Source organism: Cuculus canorus, chromosome 5 (assembly GCF_017976375.1).
Source record: "Cuculus canorus isolate bCucCan1 chromosome 5, bCucCan1.pri, whole genome shotgun sequence".
Lineage (NCBI taxonomy): Eukaryota > Metazoa > Chordata > Aves > Cuculiformes > Cuculidae > Cuculus > Cuculus canorus.
This window is the reverse complement of record NC_071405.1, coordinates 57,042,910-57,061,335: the sequence shown is the minus strand read 5'-3', so window position 1 is coordinate 57,061,335 and position 18,426 is coordinate 57,042,910. Positions and strand designations below refer to the sequence as shown.

The window sequence follows — 18,426 nt, the reverse complement described above, 5'->3', positions numbered from 1 at the left end:
TTTTTAGGCATCCTTCTCTGCTGTTGAATCAAGCTACAAATCAATGGTTTTGTAGTGATGAATAAGTTTTACCAAGCTAGGAAAGTTAGCATTTCTTTGAAGTCTGGCAGTGCTTTCCCGTTCCTACTTTTTATGTTAAGCTCTGATTTTGCATATTACCTTGTACAGACCTTTAGTGACGGTCGAAAGAGACCATGCCATTCACCCAGTGTTTTGATCATGGTATGTTGTTGTGCTGAATGGGCTGTAACTGAGTGTGCTATAAAGCTCTGCTGGGAATGCCATGGCATGCTAGTCTCCAATGTTTAGTTTAGTCCTAGGAATACTGTGCACTTGGAAGCGAGGGCTGTGGGTCGGTAAGACAGTTGCTTCTTCAAGGTACTCAGTGACTTGGCATAAGCATTGTCTGAATGTAGCATGTAATGTAGAACTACTTTACTAGGACTGCTGGGAGGGAAGATTCTGCGATTTGCCTCAGCATTATTACTGTAAAGTCTAACCTTAGTCTGCTCTTGGAAAATGGTGCTAGGATTGCTGCCACAGCAATTTCCCCGTGCTGTAAATGCATTACAGATCAGGAAAAATTCAGCAGGGCACATACCTCGTAAGATGACCAAGGGGGTTCTTTTAGACCTCACTACTTTCATTTGGGACACAGCCATACAATATAGGCAGTTTTGTTTAATGGGGTATTTTAATTTGGTTTTTTTATATGTATTGCTGAACCACTTGTGCAGCATTTAGAAGGACACACAAAGCAGCTTAACTAGGATAGATTTTTTCATCATATATTTTGCAAATATTCAGGAATGACGGCTGGAAGTTACTTGGAGGACACATTACTGCAGAATTTGGCGTACTTGCCTGTCTTTACTGAAGTCTCAGATTCTGGGGGGAGATGAAGGCATGTATATTTATTTTTCTGTAAAAAGCAACTACCAACTATAGCCAACTATAATAAATCATGTCTGTTATTAATACCAGAGGGGAGTGGATCAGTAAGAAGCTGCTAAGGACTGAGCTGTACGACAATGTTACAGAGAGGCTGAGGCATGTTAGGATTGGTGTTGCAGTGGCAGAGCTGTGTATGAGAACCTCACACATGACTTATCAGCATTCACCTGAGTGTAACCAGACATGAACCAGAATATATTTGCTATTAATATTGCAGCTGTTGTTTCTTGGTTGTTTTTTTTTTTTACTTTTATGATTAGAAGAACGTGCCATCTTGTGTGTGGCTGTGTGTTCTGGCAGTGGATGGTTGAAAGTGCTTATAGTTTCCATATGAAAGCAAGAGCATGCCTTCTCTAGGCCCAAACCAGTTACAAAAGTACTTCATAAACCTTAAGAAATAAGAGGCAAAGAGGAAAACAAGTGGCAGCGGATTAGACCGAGCTATTTTATGTACTGTGATATTTTGTGTAGTTGTCTGGAAAGAAACAGAAGAGACCTTTCAAATATCATTGACTGGAAACAATCTTTATTACTGATTAAGTTCACCTTTGTCAAAAGGATGATTATTTAAATATTAGGCATCTTTTACTCCCATGGCATAAAACCAATTCAATGACTTGACCTGATAGATCTACTGTTAAATGACTCTTTAGGTTAGATAAGGGAGTTGGAATGTATTTGATGTTAATATTACATCCCTACATACTGTATGATAGTTCTCTTCATTTGTCATCTACTGAAATATATTACCTGAGTATAAGATGTCACCTGTATGTTGGGTAGAGTCCTCTGAAGGCTGGGGACTGGCTTGGATATTACTTTTGCTTTTACTACCTTTTTTTTTTCCCAGTTGAAAAAATTGTTGGTATTGGCTGTAAAAAAAAAAAGAAAACATGTTGGAGTTTTCAGGAATTGGTAATGAACAACACAGTTCTCACCTAACAGTTGGTTTATATTTAAATCTGAGCTATATCAGAAAGAAGAAAAAGGCTAAGCAGCCTGAAGAGAATGGATTTTATTCTGTTCTTTAATGGAGCATATTATTCCCAGTCTTCTAATGTAGAATTTGCCAACATGAATGGAGTTACATGGACCACTGCAAAGACTCTCCTCTAAAATAAAATTGGTAATATTGTCATTCCTCATTGGATTCCCAAAACAAGGTAAAAGCACACCTATCGCTTAATTTAAGTCACTCTTTTTTTCTTGATTAAGAAGTTCTGTTACTCTGTGGGCCATATTCATCAACCATATCTTATCTGTAGCCTATTTCCATTCATGGCTTATGGTCAAACCAGTTTAAATCTCCTAAATTAATCTTCAGCCCTTAAGATACCATGTGATTTCTGACCCAGCAAGGACTTAGGTCTCACAGTAACATACACAGCAAGAAAGTGATCTAGGCCTTCCCATTTCTTGACTGAACCTACCAAGATCCACAATGGAAACACATCAGAGTGATAGTGATGCAGTTGCTGAAGATGCCATCAGTGTTTCCAATGGGACTCCTGAAAAAATAGTGCAAAACAAAACCATTTTATTGAACTGTTGATAAACTGAACACGAGAGTTAGCGTATTTTAGATGTGATTTAGCTTTTCATGGTATTTTCTAAGCCTGTGATGAGTAACAATAGCCACTGATCAGTTACTGGCATGTTATATGCACATATTTTGCATTTGGGAGCCGATCCTGATGTGACTGTGAAATATGCATGGTGGTTTCCTAAGCAGAATTTCTCTTCTTCTGGGCAGGATTATGTATTGAGCTTTTAAGCATCATTTGAACACTCAGTGTTGTTTGAATGACTTGTCATATCCCTCCCAAATGCTTCTGCATTATCAACAAAATTTTTTTAGCAACCTGCTTTCAATTAAAAAGTGATAAAATGAGCCTTTGACGAATTTATCATGAACTAATTTCAAGTGCTCATATATTCCGAAAAGTAAGTCTGAGGCAATGGCTGGAGGCACTTACTAAAACATGCAGATGCAAAATATTAGAAGAATTCACTGGGGAGTCTCTTTTGAACAACTGCTTGTGCAGAACTGTTTTTTGTCATCCCCAAGACAACTGGTTAGCACTATGATTTAAAATCTATGGAGATAGTGAGACAATTTTTAGGAAATATATCCAACAGAAAATAAATAGTACTTAGGCCTTTACGTACGTCAGTCTGATTAACCTTGGGAATGCACACAAACTATACAGTGCTTGCTGTGAACAGGGTGTGACTCAGCCTGACTTTGAATTTAGAAAATCCAAATAAAATTTCAGAAAGTTCTAACTGGAATGGTGAAACTTTACTTGTTGGCTTTTTGGAGTGTGAGCCATCTTACAAATGGTTCATGCTGTTAGTGCTAAACAAATAGGACTTTTGAGGTCTATTGCACGGAAAACATATGAAGTCTGTAGCATCAGAAGTAAGTCCAGTATGCCTGGAAATCACAGACTTCAGTTTTCCTTGTTAAGCTATTGAATTTGTCTGTTTTCCTCTCTTTCTGAAGTTGTCTTGCTCAAAAGTCACACTTTAGTCCTTTTTTCCTTACATGTGACTTTTCTGGGCTAATTTTTTGAGGAAGTGGTAATAATATTAAAATATATGTATCAATCTGTATGTACGTGTATATCTGTATTAGTAAGACACATGTAAGTAAAAAAAAACTCCTTACATTTTTTGGAATAGTTGCCTTAGGCCACTGTTAAGATTCCTGTTTCCCAAACTGAAAAGCCATTGGGGGAGAGAGTCATATGAGAAAATCCAAAGGGCGCGGGATGGAAAACTGGAGTTAGGACAGGATCTTAAAAAAAGTCAAGCCTAAAGCTTTGTCCATGCTGCCAACAAATCTATTTTGCTCAATTTTGGCTAAGCAAGATAAACATTTTTTTTGGCATGTACAGGTGATGGCCCAGATTTGTTTGTTACAAGTAGGTTGAAAAAAACCTTCCAAAAATGTTTTTGCCTAGTCTAGCGAATTGTGCTAATTCATATTTTTACTTTGAGTCAAGCAAATTTGGCCCCACAGAGGCTGGCCAAACACTGAGGCAGATCAGACACAGTTGGACGTTATAGCTGTTTTTAAATTGTGTGGCTTTAGCTGTGTGGATGTGGCTTAACTGCAACATCCTGCCAGAGCTCCCAGGGAAGGAGCACCCCAAGGTAGCATTCTCCAGCTCTGCCAAACATCAGGAACAGCTCAAGCAAGGGGGATTCAGCAATTAATGATGTCTGTAGTGTAAAATCATGGAAAAAATGCCTGCAGCAGGCTAGCATAAAGAAAATGAGGATGCAGACACTTAGTGTGAGTTTGCATGTTCTACAACAGCATGTCATGTTTGCCTCCGTGTTTTACAACTGCAGTATGGCTGTGGCCTGAGGTAGATCAGACATCTAGTTGGAGATGGGGCGAAAAATGGCTGAATATTGTCTTTGTCTCATTTAATGAAGGTTTGTTATTCACTTGGAGTTGGTGTAAATGGAGCTGCCTGGTGTGTCTTCCCAATGAGCCATTCTGCTGGGGGAAAGATCACAATATGTAGACATTTAACTATGGCCACCTAAGACCGTAGCCAGGTTTCAGGTTGTAGTAGCGCTGATCTCTCAATTCATGGTCACCAGCAGGTGCCAGGTGATGGTCAACTTACACATCCGTTCTGGTGTTCATCAAACCCTTCAGTGAGCTGTTTAAGGGAGCTCAGAAATCTGGGTTATACTTCTGGGTTAGCCTTTTGACACTTTTGCTCCCTGAGCTGACTTCTTGCAGAGAAAGATAAGCACTAGTGCACGGGAAGCAGCAAGGCTGGATGAAAGAGAGACAGAAGACAGCACGGAATAATTTTTTTTGCTAGTCAAATACAGTTTCAGCAATTTGGCTCCAATGTCAAACCGTGTGGGACATTGTTTCAGGATCACATACCCTCAGCTGCAGGTGTTGTACTGCTGGAAAACACCAGTAGCACAATCCCAATGAAAAGTCTATGTTGCAAATTTTTCCTATAAAACGGACAGGTTTTGTGGCTTGGTATGGATCTGTATCTTGTGGTTGGTTGACTGAATCTACAAGTTTTTCCTGCAGTTGGCATACTTAGAAGTCCTGTTCGTGGATTTCATGGAATCTCATAATGGGTAGCTTAGTAAGCCAACCAGGGACATTTACAAGAGCTCTCCCTTCTATTCAGTCATCTGTTTTCACTGAATTTCTGTGACCTCACATAGGTTTGAGAACCCCTGGGCTTTGTCAGACTTGATTGAAAACAATCAGTGGTTGAAAAGGTTATACATAAGGATACAAAATGTGATTGCAAAAGCAATTTCTCTGCATAGAAAACCAGACCAAAAAAGAACCCGATAAACAGTAGTAGGAGGAAAATGACACAACTGTATTGTTTTACTTGAGTGACTGCAAGCAAGATTTCAGCATTTCTTCCTTCAAGCTATGTCTAATGTCCTATTGCTTCTTGCAACAGAATGTTGCAACTTGAATGTGTTTGTTTTAATTGAGCTGAGAAAAGTCTGGACTCATAAATGCTAATCTGACTCTTTTTATGTGAGTTCCAGTGCATGCAGAAGAGCTAATAAGGACCTGTTAAACTGATTCTGACGTTAGAAATATGGTTTATATCCTTAGCCATTAGACAGCTTTTGAGGCTCAGAGTGCTCCAGGGGATGTAGGGAGTTTGTTTTGGGCAGCTAGCTAAATCTTCGTCTTACTCAGCACCGTTTTCTCTGGCGTGCCTCCATTGAGAGATAATTGGAGGAACAATGGTGAATTGAGCCACTCAGCCTGATTTTTCTGATAGTCTGGGTACCTAAAGATCCTTGTGCTGTTGCTGGTTGCTTTCCAATAGCATCTGTGAGACCCCTGTTAGTATCCAGAGCTCCACAGTGTAAGGCACTGTGTACACACAAAGAATAAAAAGATGGCCCTTGCCCTTGCTGACTTCAGGTATGGTTTGTGGTTCATGCAGCAACTCAGTTTGTCAAAATGAACACCAAAACTCATGGCCAAGGAAATCATAAACAAACTTAGTTTTAAAAGACTGCATGAATCACCATGTAAATGTTGTCCTGTTGTATGCTGTAAACATTTCTGACTGCTGATTGGCATGTTGATGAATTCCTGCAACCAACATCATGTGACAAAAGGGCTAACCCAAAATCCAGTGTTTCCTAAGTGGTGATAAATGGGATCACACTTCTTCACAAGCTCTCAGAAAGGGAAAATGCATTTTTAAATTGCTGTATCAGCAAATAGGAAGGGCAGATGAGGAAAACCAAGAACAACATATTTAATTGCAGTCAGTGCCCAAAACCATAGAATGAATACCAGTGCTATATAAGAGAGTGCTGCAAATAATCTGAGCAGTCCATTTTTCTTACAGAATTATCTAGCCGTAAGCCATTCCCAATAGATGAACAGTACCCAACAGTCTTTGCCAGCCAAAGAGAAAAGGGAAAAAAACTTTGCACTGAAGTTGCTGTGATCATTTTTGGACTTGCAGTAGTTTTGCAAAGCTATGTTCACAGTCATTCATTCTGTTTTCAGCAGTGTCCTTGACCGTACCCCCTGCCAGTAACAGGACCTTTAAGTCCGAGAGAGAGAATTAGCTTTTTCTTTTTTTTTTTTTTTAGCCAACTAGCAGAGGATGTGCTGAGCCAAAATAGAAATAGCAAGGTCAGGTCAGGGCAAGGCCCTGCATTTCATTAGTCAGGCCTGGCTAGGAGTGATTAAATATGTACAAGAGACTTTGAATAGATCCAGAGAGGAGGGATGACATTGTATAATACAGAAAAATCATTCTCAGTGCTGTCAGTTGACTAAATACAGGATGGTACTTAATTAGAGAGATAAAATTACTTTATTTTAATGATTTTAGTTTTGTAGAAGAGAGGGTATTTTTTTATTTTCTGTTGAGTGTTTCATAAGGTGGGGGAGGAGGGTCTGGGCAAAAAGTGTGAGCCTGGCTTAACAAAATCCAGATAGCCTTGAGGTACCTATTGACCCAGCCTGCAGTTCTCATCACTATAACTTGGTGAAGACCAGTAAAAATGACATAATTATATTGGCAATGGAATCAAGGCCCCATTACATTTTGGAGGCACTCTGGTTAGAAACTGATGACCTTCTGAGCACATTGCACGTGTGTTTCATTAGATGTGTTAGAGGTAGAATTTGAAAAGAATGGAGCTTTGAAGCCAAATAAAGTACTGTGTCAAGGGATGCTTTGGCTGCCCAGCTTGAATTTGCTATTGGGGCTGTCTGACGTTTTATAGCTCTATTGTAATTCTTGTATGACAATCTCATTGTTGTGTAGGCATCTAGGCACTGAACACTCAGAGTCTGTGGTCCTTTTCCATAGAAACTACCGGTCCAGCTGGTTAAAACTAGAAGACATTTACATTTGTGCAGAGCACTAACAATAATGTCTGCAAAATTTCTAGGGACTAGTTTCTTAAACCGGTCCATAGGAATCTGGTTCTCAACTTTATACCTCTTCTGAAAGATGATTCTTGCAGCGGCATAGCACTCCTTAAAGTCACATTGAAAGTTCAATTCAGAATCAGCTAGGGATTTCTGTACTCTCATTTTTGCATGAATCTTAAAATATTGCGAAAGCTTAGATGTAGTTTCAGTAGTGCGATTTCTGTGTCTAAACACTAGTGTGTTTACACTAGAAAAAAAAGATATTTGTATCATACTGATTCTTGTTACCTAAATACTGTATTTTTCTTTTTGGTCCAGTATGTCTCAACTACCTAAGAAATGTTTTCTTGGGCAGTGTCATATCTTCTTTACTCAATTGCAGTAAATACAAAGCTTACAAAAAATCCTTTCCTCTTCTCGAAGTCATTTGACAGTGGAACTGACATTAATGGTCGGTTTGGCGGCAGAGGAAAACGGTTTGATTTATATGTTTTCTTGCTAAGATGTCAGATTGACAGCCCTGGGAACAGAAATACTCAGCTAATTGCCCAAACATGCAGTATATTGCAAACTTTGCGAGCCTTTCACAGTGATAATATCTTGATCCTTGAGCGTGAGAGCATATCTAAGCCTTCAGAGGCTTAGTCCCGTAGGGCCTAAGAGGTACTTTTGTTAGGTCTCTTCATGATTCACTGAGGTAAACAATATGAGTTTCTTTGGTTTAAAGCAATTGAAAAGCCAGCCTGGTAGTAACAGCTCCAAGTCAGAATTATCAAGACCTAGAATTAACAAGAGCTACGATAACTTTATCCTGAAAGGTTACAGATCCTACTTCCCATCCCATGAATAAGCTGTTGCCCTTAGTCATTGTATCTCTCCTTGATATTCCACTATCAGGAATGACCTGCGAGTTTAGGTTGCACATTCCTCGAGATTTCTAAACTAGCACTGGTGAAAATTGAGTCTCTGAGGCTTGGTCTGTATTTGTCAACAGGTGGTTGCTGAATCAACAGTGTTGCTCCCATGTACCCATCACAGCAAGTTGTAACTGCTGACTGATTGTGAAACTTGTCATTCTTTCCCTGACCCTTCCCACATCTGCTCTTCTTTTTCCACTTTTCCGCCTCTCATTTCTCTCATCCATGCTCTTCCACATTTTCCTTCACCTTCTCTCCATGCAGTTGTTTTCTGGGTTTTTCTGCCTATTCTTGTCTCCTCCTGTGTGTCCCCATTCCTGCAGCTGTCCCTTTCTTTCATTACATTTTTTTATTCGTCTGTCCCTATGTTTTTTTTTCATTTATTCATCTTCCTACTGTTTCCGATTGCCTTCTTCTCATTGTCAGATGGAATAAGCAGCGGTGTTATGAAGAGGGGGATGCTATTAGCAACATTCTACTAATCTAACCAGCATCATTCCTCTGTCTCGTCCTCATACTTTCTTGTTACCAGTTGCCTTAAGGGTTCTGTAGTTCATATATCAAATTTTATTGTTTTCCTTTCTTTGCATTAGAAATCTAGGAGGAGGGAAGGCAATAGGGATGTGCTTATTAGTCCTTTTCTTCTCCCATGAAGACAAGGTGATTCAACTGTGGCCTTTTTCTGTGCATAAGAAGAGGTAGAGGCTCTGCCTTGAAATACTTGGCTTTTTCTTCCCCTGAGTTTTCTTCCAGTCCCTTTTTTAAGTGAATGGAGAGGGCTGATTTTCTTGTATTGCCCACATTCTTTTCTTTCCCTCCTCCCCTCTGCAGTCACGTCCCTAATTAATTGAATTCCCTACTAGACCTTTTGTGAGTCATTTCAATTACCCATTAGTGAAGCAGCCTGGGATTTCTGCTGTGTTTTCACTCATCTTCCTGGAATTTCTCTTCTCCTCCCTCCCCCCCTTCCCCTTTTAGTCACTCTGGTCTGTGAAAAGCATTAGATGGACTTCAGCGCCAAGTGCCTATATTGTTTGCAGGCCCAGCTGCATACTTCCACACTCTGCCTTGTGCGTCACAGCTATTCATCTTGTTTTGTACTTGGCTCTGCTGCAGATGCTGTAAATATGGTAATTTTAGATTCCCTGATTGGAAAGGGTTGCAGGGCGGGTCTAAGTGGTAAGAGCACTGTTTGATTTGCCCTGGTTCGTTCTAGTTTCACAGAGTTTGGGGTTTAAGGGTACAGCTGAAGTGAAACATGGTTTTAAAGGCAGATTTTTTTCTTTAGGGTTAGGAGAGGGATAAATGTGAGGTTAGTTTTGTGTACTGACATGCAAAAATCCTGCCCAGAAACTCTAGGGAGACTGGAGAAAAATAAAACATGAACAGGAGGTACCTATTACGTAGGATGCCTTCACACAAAGATAGCTGTAAAATGTGGATGGATCTGAAAACTGCAAAAATTTGAAAAAGTTCAAGACAGAGAACTGTTAAAGGTAAATCTGCAATTGGACAGAAATGCCATCAGTACTGAAGTACTATAGGTTTACAGCAATCCCTAAAGAAAAAATCAACAAGCAGCTTATTTCTAGAAAATCTTGGCAATACTAGGGAAGACTGTAACAGGCATTATATTTCTGTGGAGAATAGGGCAGTGATAAAGCCAGCTTGCTAAAATTATGATGGATGCAGTGACTGCCTGAAATCTGATGTCTGTAGTATCACGTTTCTGTTCTGAAATTGAATTTGTACAGCACATGAATCTTTCAGGCTTGGGGTAATTCTTAATTGATACAGAGATCCAAACAGCATCAGTGGGAACTAACCTGCCGGAAATGTGTCCCACATGTTCCAAGTTACAGAAGTAATTTACAGTGCTCAAGCTATTATGATACTTTTGTGTTATTATGGTACTTGTCCCTATGAGGTTAGAGTATTCCAAGAGAGAACCGACGTGATAATCAGGCTGTTGTGAGAAGGCTCTCTTTCATGGCTTCCTAGGCGGGGCTCATTTGTTGAACTGAAGTGAATTTATGAGGGTTCCCTGGACATCGGTGTTCATAGGTACTTTTTTTTTCCTCTTAGCTCTTTATCCAGTCAAAGGAGAGAGAGAGAAAGGGAACAACGTGAAAATACTGCTCGGTATAGACATATTAAGATGTTTGTAGAAGACCTCCTGGGACTTCTTTTGCCTTTTATGGCTTGAAATCTCGGCCCCTTAGTGAACAGCAGTGGATTTCACAAGTTCATTGGATGACTCTGGAGTTCTGCTACTTCACTGGGTGACGTTGCTCAAGTCAAAACCAAGACACTTTAAAAGAGAGAAAGGAGCTGGTGAAGAGTTGCATGTGAGTCCTCTTTCCCTTGATGGTGCGTGCAGCAGCAGGGCCCGTGTTGTATTCCCTGAAGTTATCAAGTCATGGCAACACCTTTTTTCAGCTGTCTCTGGTGTTGCTCTGTTTTCTTGCACACGCACCACTGCTAGTATCATGATACAAGGTTTTATATTTGGCAGGTCTTAAACCTGTTTGTGTCCTACATATCCTCTTGGGTTAGGTCTTCCACTGGAGAGTCAGCTTGGTGGGGTCTGCTACACAGCTTCCGGGATGAGTGGCAGCGGCATCTGAAATGGAGCCTTGGTCATACTGTCAGTTCACCTGATAAGTGTGCGCCGGATGATGGTAACTGTGCTGCGGGTGCTGATTGAATTGCCAAAGCTCGGGGTGGCATTCTGTGCCTTTCCATAGTAACTTTTCTTTTCCTAGGAGTACTCGGTGGGACAGAGGACTTCTGCTCTAGGCCGAGAAAAGAAGCCATTTCTTACAGCACAGAGCTGGCTTCTGTAGCACCGGGCACAGAGCACATAGACTGTAGGTGAAAACACTGTAAGCCCTTCCATCCCAAAACGTATTTGAAATTCATATACCTTATGTGGAACCTAAATTCTCCTCCTGTAATGTTATTAGATTTCTTCATATGATTTTTGCCACTGCATAACTCTGCTTGGCTCCTACAAAGTACTGCTGTGTTTTATTCCAGAGCTGCTTGCATCTTAGTAGTGGATAAAAACTTGGCATCAACTTAAATACTGTAGTTAGTTTGCTTGGTTAGTAAAGGAGCTACAGAAATTTAAGTTTATTGTATTACTAACCTTCCTTGGAGTTTTCACAGATAGGTCTGTGTGTATAAATAAATCCACAGCTTCTGGAAAATATGGTCCACTGTAGAGCTATTTTTGACTTCCAGGGTTCTGGGCTGCAAAATGCCCTAGAGCTTGATAGGTTCCCAACTGCAGACTATTTTCATTACTCTGTCTTTTCTGAGAGAGCAGCAAGAAAAATGTTGATTTCTTAAACAAGTAAATAGTGACAGAGTTTTCTATTTTTACTTCTGTTTTGATACTCAAAAACTAGATTTAGAATGTGTCCTCTAAATCTCTCTACACTGCAAAAAGTGGATAATAAATATTATTTTAATTCCCCTTGTCTCAGTACTATTCAAGGCATTGGTTCAATCTCTGTACACATAAGACAAGCTAGTGTTTGCTCTAGTATATGCCCATTTATAGCAGTTCTCTAACAGCACCTTCTCCCTGTCTATCACTGCTTGTGCTCCAGATGAGGTGCACTGTTGGGAAAGGGTATTATTATATAAATATTGTGTAATGTAATGTGAGAATCACACTGTGCCAACATAGTTTTTAAGGAGCTTTAGTGGTTATCAAAGGTATGGCTATGCAATATTTTGATTACAGAAGTGTACTCATAAGATGTAAATAGATAATTAAATATCATCTACTCATCTTTTCCATTACATGCAGGCAAATTACTTGCTGGTTTTGAGAGAAAAATGGTCCTTTGGATGGGATTTGCCAGGAGAAAGGGAAGTATACCCAAGTGGGCAGCCATAAGGTTTGTAATTTATCTGTGCTCTGTGCGAGTGGTTGATTACTCCTCCGAGCTGTAGAACTGAGGACAGGATAGCCCCATGTTAAGTAAATAAGTATGGAGGGTAAAGATTGTCTAGGGTTGGTGAAGGGATAAAAAGGAGACATTCCAGGAAAGAAATTGCAATGTAATGATAGAGAAGATAAGCCATTAGTATCTGTATTATTTTTGGAAGAGGGAGAAGGGAACAGATCAGGATAATCAGACAGATCAGGTTGGAAGAGATGGTTGGTAAGTAGCAAGCATTTAAGCATGATTCTTCAGGTGATCTCTTGTTGGATATATTATCAATTTAAGTGGGTACATGTGTGTAAAATACACTTCCAAAAATACTTTGCAGAGCTGGACTCAGTACTTTGTAAAGCAGAAAATTCTCAACTCTTTCTGACCTCCCTTGCACCTTTCAGGAGCTGCTCAATACTTTGTTTTGTTCCCAACTTCATTTTGCTCGAGTGCTAAACCTCACCTTCACTAGCAGTTCTTCCCAGCTCCAATTTGCTTAGTACACATTGCAGCTTTCGGGGGTTCCTTCCCCTACCTGTTGCTGCATTGCCATTTAATAGGATGAGAATATGGCATGATAATGATGTTGAAAAGTATATCTGACCCAGGTATATCTTACTAACCATTAACTACGTTAGTATTTGGGCATGGGTTAGTATTTGAACGAGTTTAATCCAGAATTTCCTAGGTCCCAATTCTGTATCTAATTCTTCTGCAAAATAGATGTCTGATCTAGTCCAGTCCATCTGGTGGGTTGCAAATGGCAGATTAAATCGAATGCATGAAACAGAGTGCATTTCACAGGGCATGCGGTTTACAGAGAGAAGATGGGGGAAAATCTCCTTTGAACTGATTCCCTTCCTTGTAAATAATTTGTAAACAAATTATTTATCTGAAAAATAAAGTATTAATCGTGCCACCTTTTTTTAATTCAAGCAGCTTGATGGCAAAGGTATGGCCTAGTTGTCCGTTTCTCCCTGTAGTTTGTATTTTATTTTGCTTACATTTGGTGCTTGGAGAGGGTCAGTTTGCATTTCCCTCTCTTTCCATTATGTTGTGTGCTTAGAGGGTTTTGTGTGAGCTATCACTCTTGGTTCCCACAAGTTCCCACATCTGGTAGAGGATAGAGTGTGTGACCCCGCTCCCAGCCTCTTCTTTACCTCCAGCCTTCCCCCCCCATCATCTGAGAAGCTTAAACTAAGAGCAACATCTATGATGGCAAAGGTCCAAGTTTGAAATGTGTCCATTGTATGTGTTCAGTTCAAAAACAACATATCAAGGCGAGTGCAGTCCTTACAAGTAGCACCCCAGGGCCTTCTTTTATTCCAAAGCAGAGATATTTACCCAAGGAAAAGAGGGAAGTGACAAGGTAACAGAGTACACATGTTGTGAAAATATGCAGGCAGAGACTGAAGAAAAAATAACATTCTGCCACAAGTAGCTGCCTTGTTCCTTAACTTTTTTTTTCCCTTCAGATTAGAACCAGCCATTTCTTGTCCTCTTTCAAGCACCTTCTGTAGTTTCCTGACAGCTGGCTGGAGAGGATTGAAACCTGGATTGAAAAATGGGCCATGGGTCATGTTATTTTCAAGAGAGGAGAAGTAAAAATTCCCATAACGGTCAAAATTCACAGGTTTGGGTTTTGGTAGGTTGGATTTATTTTAGAAAATCATTGGTGGATATTTTAATGTGTAACTTTAGTTTAAAATTATTAATAAAGACCAGCTACTGGGTCAGCTCTGGGTTTTCTGGAAGCATTTTATTGATGTGAAAACACTTCTTTTGCAGAAACTGTTTCATTAACAGAAAGATAAGTCTGAGCAAGAGCCTGCAGGCTGGTATTCTTGCTTCTGGCTCTCCTGAGCCTGAATTCAAAATACTGATATATTCCCAGCCTTATGTTTAAGCAGATGGTTTCTGTTAGGAGTTACAAACCTTTCTGGTCTTTTATTCTTTGGTGAATAAGTTCCATTTTTAAAAATATTTGAAAAAGACAATACTTAGTTCACAAAAGCGCTAACTTATTTGACCTGCATTTTTGGGCATGAGTCTTCCTCTTGGGAACAGGGTTCACTACCTCTGCAGCCAAAGGGCACAGCCCAGAAAGGTAATGCTATCAACTGGATATAATGAAAGAAAAGAAAGTAAGCAGGAGCAGGGAGAGAGATACGAGAGGAAAATTCCATCAGGAGGCAGCAAGTAGAGAAATTCAACTGTAACACCCTGCTATATGGAGAGAGCCAAGAAGTCCAGCAAAAGTCCTACTGTCTGTGGAGCATAAGGAAGGTGAAAGTGTTAATTGACTCTTGACTTTTGAACAGATGGATGAACAAACAATCCAAGGCAGTGGCAGAGCATGCTTGGGGCAGTGCAGCAGCACTGAGAGTGGAGGGACTGCATGAGCGGAGAACTGGCACCACATCACCTGACCAGGGCATACTCTGCATTAGCAACTCTGTGTCCTCCAAGATGTCTCCCAGACATCTCCCAGCATCTTTCTTATCTTTGCTTTAATAATGTGTTACAGTCCTTTCTGTAGAACTTGAATGAGGTCAAAGGAGAGTATTGTCAGTATGGTCCAGTTCACCTGTAACACTTCTAGAGGCTCATTTAATGGGAGTTTTAGTTAGAGTGGGGTTTTTTCTTTTGCAATATGAAGACTTTCTCTAGGAATTGGAATGGAAGCCTATTCCATACAATTCACTGAATAGAGGGAGTTTTAATGAAGAACACAGATAAAAATAGTCATCTACTCTTAATCACAATTAACTCCTTTAGAACGACAATAAGAAGCACAGTCTTATGGGTAGAAGATGTTGGTGGAAACAAGGAGCTCCTTAGTTCTGATGTCTGCTCAGCTCTGGACTTTTTAGTGACAGTGGATAACATGGGTAAACACTTTCAGCTAGTAGTTAATAATATTGAACTACTTTGTGCAAATGTGTGGGATATTTAGTTAGCATTTGCAAATCCTTTGGAGGATATCAATTTCCATATTTCTGCTAACTATTTGTGACAGTGCATCATACTGTGTGATGTGAAAGAAACCTGTTAAATTAACTAAACAAATGAATATGTCTCTTCAGATCCCCTTGTGTCCATGCTACAAGTGATGAGCCCACCGATAAAAAATTAAACTGATTGAATCAAATTTTCTCATCACATCACTGAGTTGCAACGATTGATATGAAGCCATGCCCTTCATTAGTGTTTTGGCGTACTGTGTCCAATGTATTTATAAAAAAAACTATGTATTTATTAAAAAAAAAGAGTTTACCAAGTGAGAGGGTCTGCTGTCATAATCCATGTCTATTTTCTTTAGGGTTTTCTGCAGCAGAGGTACAACAATCATTGTAGAAGGATAAGTTTTATAGTCTTCAGCTGTAGAATGAGCCCTTTCAGTGGTACTAACTCTCCCACATTCACACCAGAAAGCTGACTTGGCTTCTGGAAGTAATAATGAGTGCCTACACAGATTACTCCTACTGTGTAACCAGTTGTCACCTGTTTTTGTGTACAAAGGCATTAATAAAAGAATACTTCTTGGAATAGTTTAATGGTTAGAGGAAGGTAGTGTTCAATTCAAGGCTGTGCTAGGCAGTAGCTTAAGTACACTCAGGAATTGTTTGCAAACCACATTAACTATCTGTAAAGCACCTCCCTGTCGGAAAAATGGGTCTAAGAATATTACCACTTTGCAGGCTTTGCTGCTCATAAGCTGTTTGCAGAGACTTAATGCTCTGAACTGCTAACTATTGTTATTGCAGTATGATTTTTTTAAAATCTCTTTTTTTTTTTTCTAGTTTTGGTGTGATTGGCTATCATAGCAGTAGCCTTGTTTTTCATATGACATGTTGTACTCACTATTGTTTGAAGTTGCCATTAGAACACTTGACAATAACGTTTTCTTTCTGAACTGGCTTGTATTTTTTCCAGCACTGATTTTATTTCTTTTCCTTTCCTGTTTATCTAAAGTAGCTGAAGGAAAAGGACACATTGCGTCAAGGCTGATAGGACAAGAATTAGACCTACTGTATGTGCTGGTTGTATTCAGGCCTAGGAGCACTTCCTTTCTCCTCCCTCATAGCCAAAGCCAGCTCTGCTCCATTCTTTGTGGCAGGCAGGATATTAAGATTTACAAGACCTCTGTCCTTTGAAGTACTGGGAGACCACCGTTCTTTCACATTTCTTTACAAAACCTGAGCCTGAGCAAAATAAATACAGGGATCATAAGGCTGGAAAACTTTGTATTCCTCACATTTCAGGTAGTGTGCTTGCCCTGGGAGTAATAGTAATACTGTACCAATATGAGATTTGCTGTGATTTGGTGCTTGGGATCAATTACAGTTTAAAACTTGGTCTGGGTTTAGTGCAGAGCCAAATTCCGAAGTGATTTCATTCTACTGCATACATGTTTACTCTTGCGTGGGTATGGACATGATGGAAGAATTTGACCTTGTGTAGTTGCAAAGGATTTGTTAACACACGAGGAAATCCCGCCAGTTTAATTTATATCAGTTGAACAGATTTACTGAAACTTGTGCCACACCCATGTCCCTCAGCTGTTTAAGCTACATTTCAGTAAGTGCTTACACAAGGGTTTGCAATAGTTTAAGTAAATTGGATATAAGCTGTACATTTACTTAAAGCGGTATGATTTTCCTACATAAACAAGAACAAAGTAAACCTACGGACAGCCCCCTTCCTCCTGACCCAGCTGGAAGGCGTCACTGAGCCCAGTTACTTACCACGGTCCTCTGTCGGCCACTTCCAACTGCTCGGTCATGGATAGAGTTTGTGTGTACGCTCCCTGACATGTTTTGGGGTGGAGCGTAAAAGTGAATTGGCTCAAACCACTTGTTTAAACTGATGTGACAAATCCTGCCTGAAGTGCATTAGGGAGTGCTCACACTGGTGGCTCTGCCAACTGCTGGGGAGATGGCAGCCCTGAGCAGGGTGGCAGTTAGAGGCAGCTGAAGGGCAGCGGTATCTCAGACTAGGACAGCTCTTTGCAGAGTGAGTGCCCATGGCCTAACTTGCACACAGCTAGGTTCCCTTCACCAAGCTTATTCACACTTTACCCCTTTCTGTAGAATTCAAAGATGATTTAATTTACAAGTCAAGGAGCGTCAACTTCTATGCACTGCTGTGCCAGTATTCTAACTGTCATGTACTGGAACTGTAAATCTACTGTAAATTATTTCCATTTCCCAGCTAGTCCAAGATATTCAAGAGAGCAAGTTTCAGTTCAAAATCCAAAAGGACTCCACTTGCCGTTTCTCTTCAAGGTAGTTTGCTGTCTGTAATTCTAACTCTGGAATACCTTTGCACAGCTACTATTCAGTTTCACTCTTTGTTTGACTTTGCTTTGTTTGCCATTGCTGACCAAAGCAGCCTGTTTTCTTTCCATCCCTCTTCAGTGGAAGTAATTGGGACAGGGTCCAGCTGCCTCTCTCATAACCAGGGAAGATCTTTGCTAAATATCTTTGAAAGCACTTTAGCATTAAGGAGTGAACATGCAGAAGCTCATGGGCTACATTCAGTAGCAACTGCAAAGTGGATCAAATAGTTTATTTCTGCATTTCCCCAGGGTTCAACTCTATAGCAGTTTAAACTGCTTAGCCTACTGTGCTCCTACTTGTTCAGCTCCCAGCTGGGTGTTTCCCTCCTCTTCTTTTGCACTGGCACTAGCACTTTCCTGACCTGAATAGTTGTATGAACTGGCTTAAACTGGCTGAGAAACAATCCTGGGGGATTTTTTTAGGCCACTCAGCTGAGACTGTTTGGAGGTGCCATGGAACTGCATCTTTAGATAATCATTCATCAATTCCTCTAAGCTTTCCCATTACATAATGGAGTGCTGGCTGGTGCAATTTCCAGGACAGTTGGTGGCCTGTATTTCATAGCTGACTTACAAATGCAGTTCTCAATGCAGTTAGGACCTTCCATAGAGATGAAGCAGTATGCATTCTTAAAACCACTTTAAAAAATGTCCTAAGATAATTGCTGTATGGACTGTCGAAAACCATGAAGGGTTCAATTCAGTGAGATACTACAGGTCTGCAGACTTAGGCATTTTGCACTGTAAAATTTGGCTTGCTTTGTGTCTAACAATTACTAACAGTAAACTAATAGTTTGAAGTCATTTGCTTCTCAGAAATCTGTAGCAGGAGCAGGGGTT

The 18,426-nt window shown here is 40.1% G+C and overlaps 1 protein-coding gene across 15 annotated transcripts in view; it reads left to right on the top strand.

Annotated features, from left to right (window-relative positions):
- The window catches only part of RAD51B (RAD51 paralog B), a 440,935-nt gene that overhangs the window by 332,998 nt on the left and 89,511 nt on the right, over positions 1–18,426 (top strand). Inside the window, exon 12 of one of the 15 annotated variants that reach the window (XR_008450208.1) lies at positions 10,381–10,643. The exons of the other annotated variants lie outside the window; for them this stretch is intronic. The gene's annotated coding sequence lies outside the window, so the exon portion shown is untranslated. The remainder of the gene's footprint in view (positions 1–10,380; positions 10,644–18,426) is intronic. 15 annotated transcript variants of the gene reach the window in all.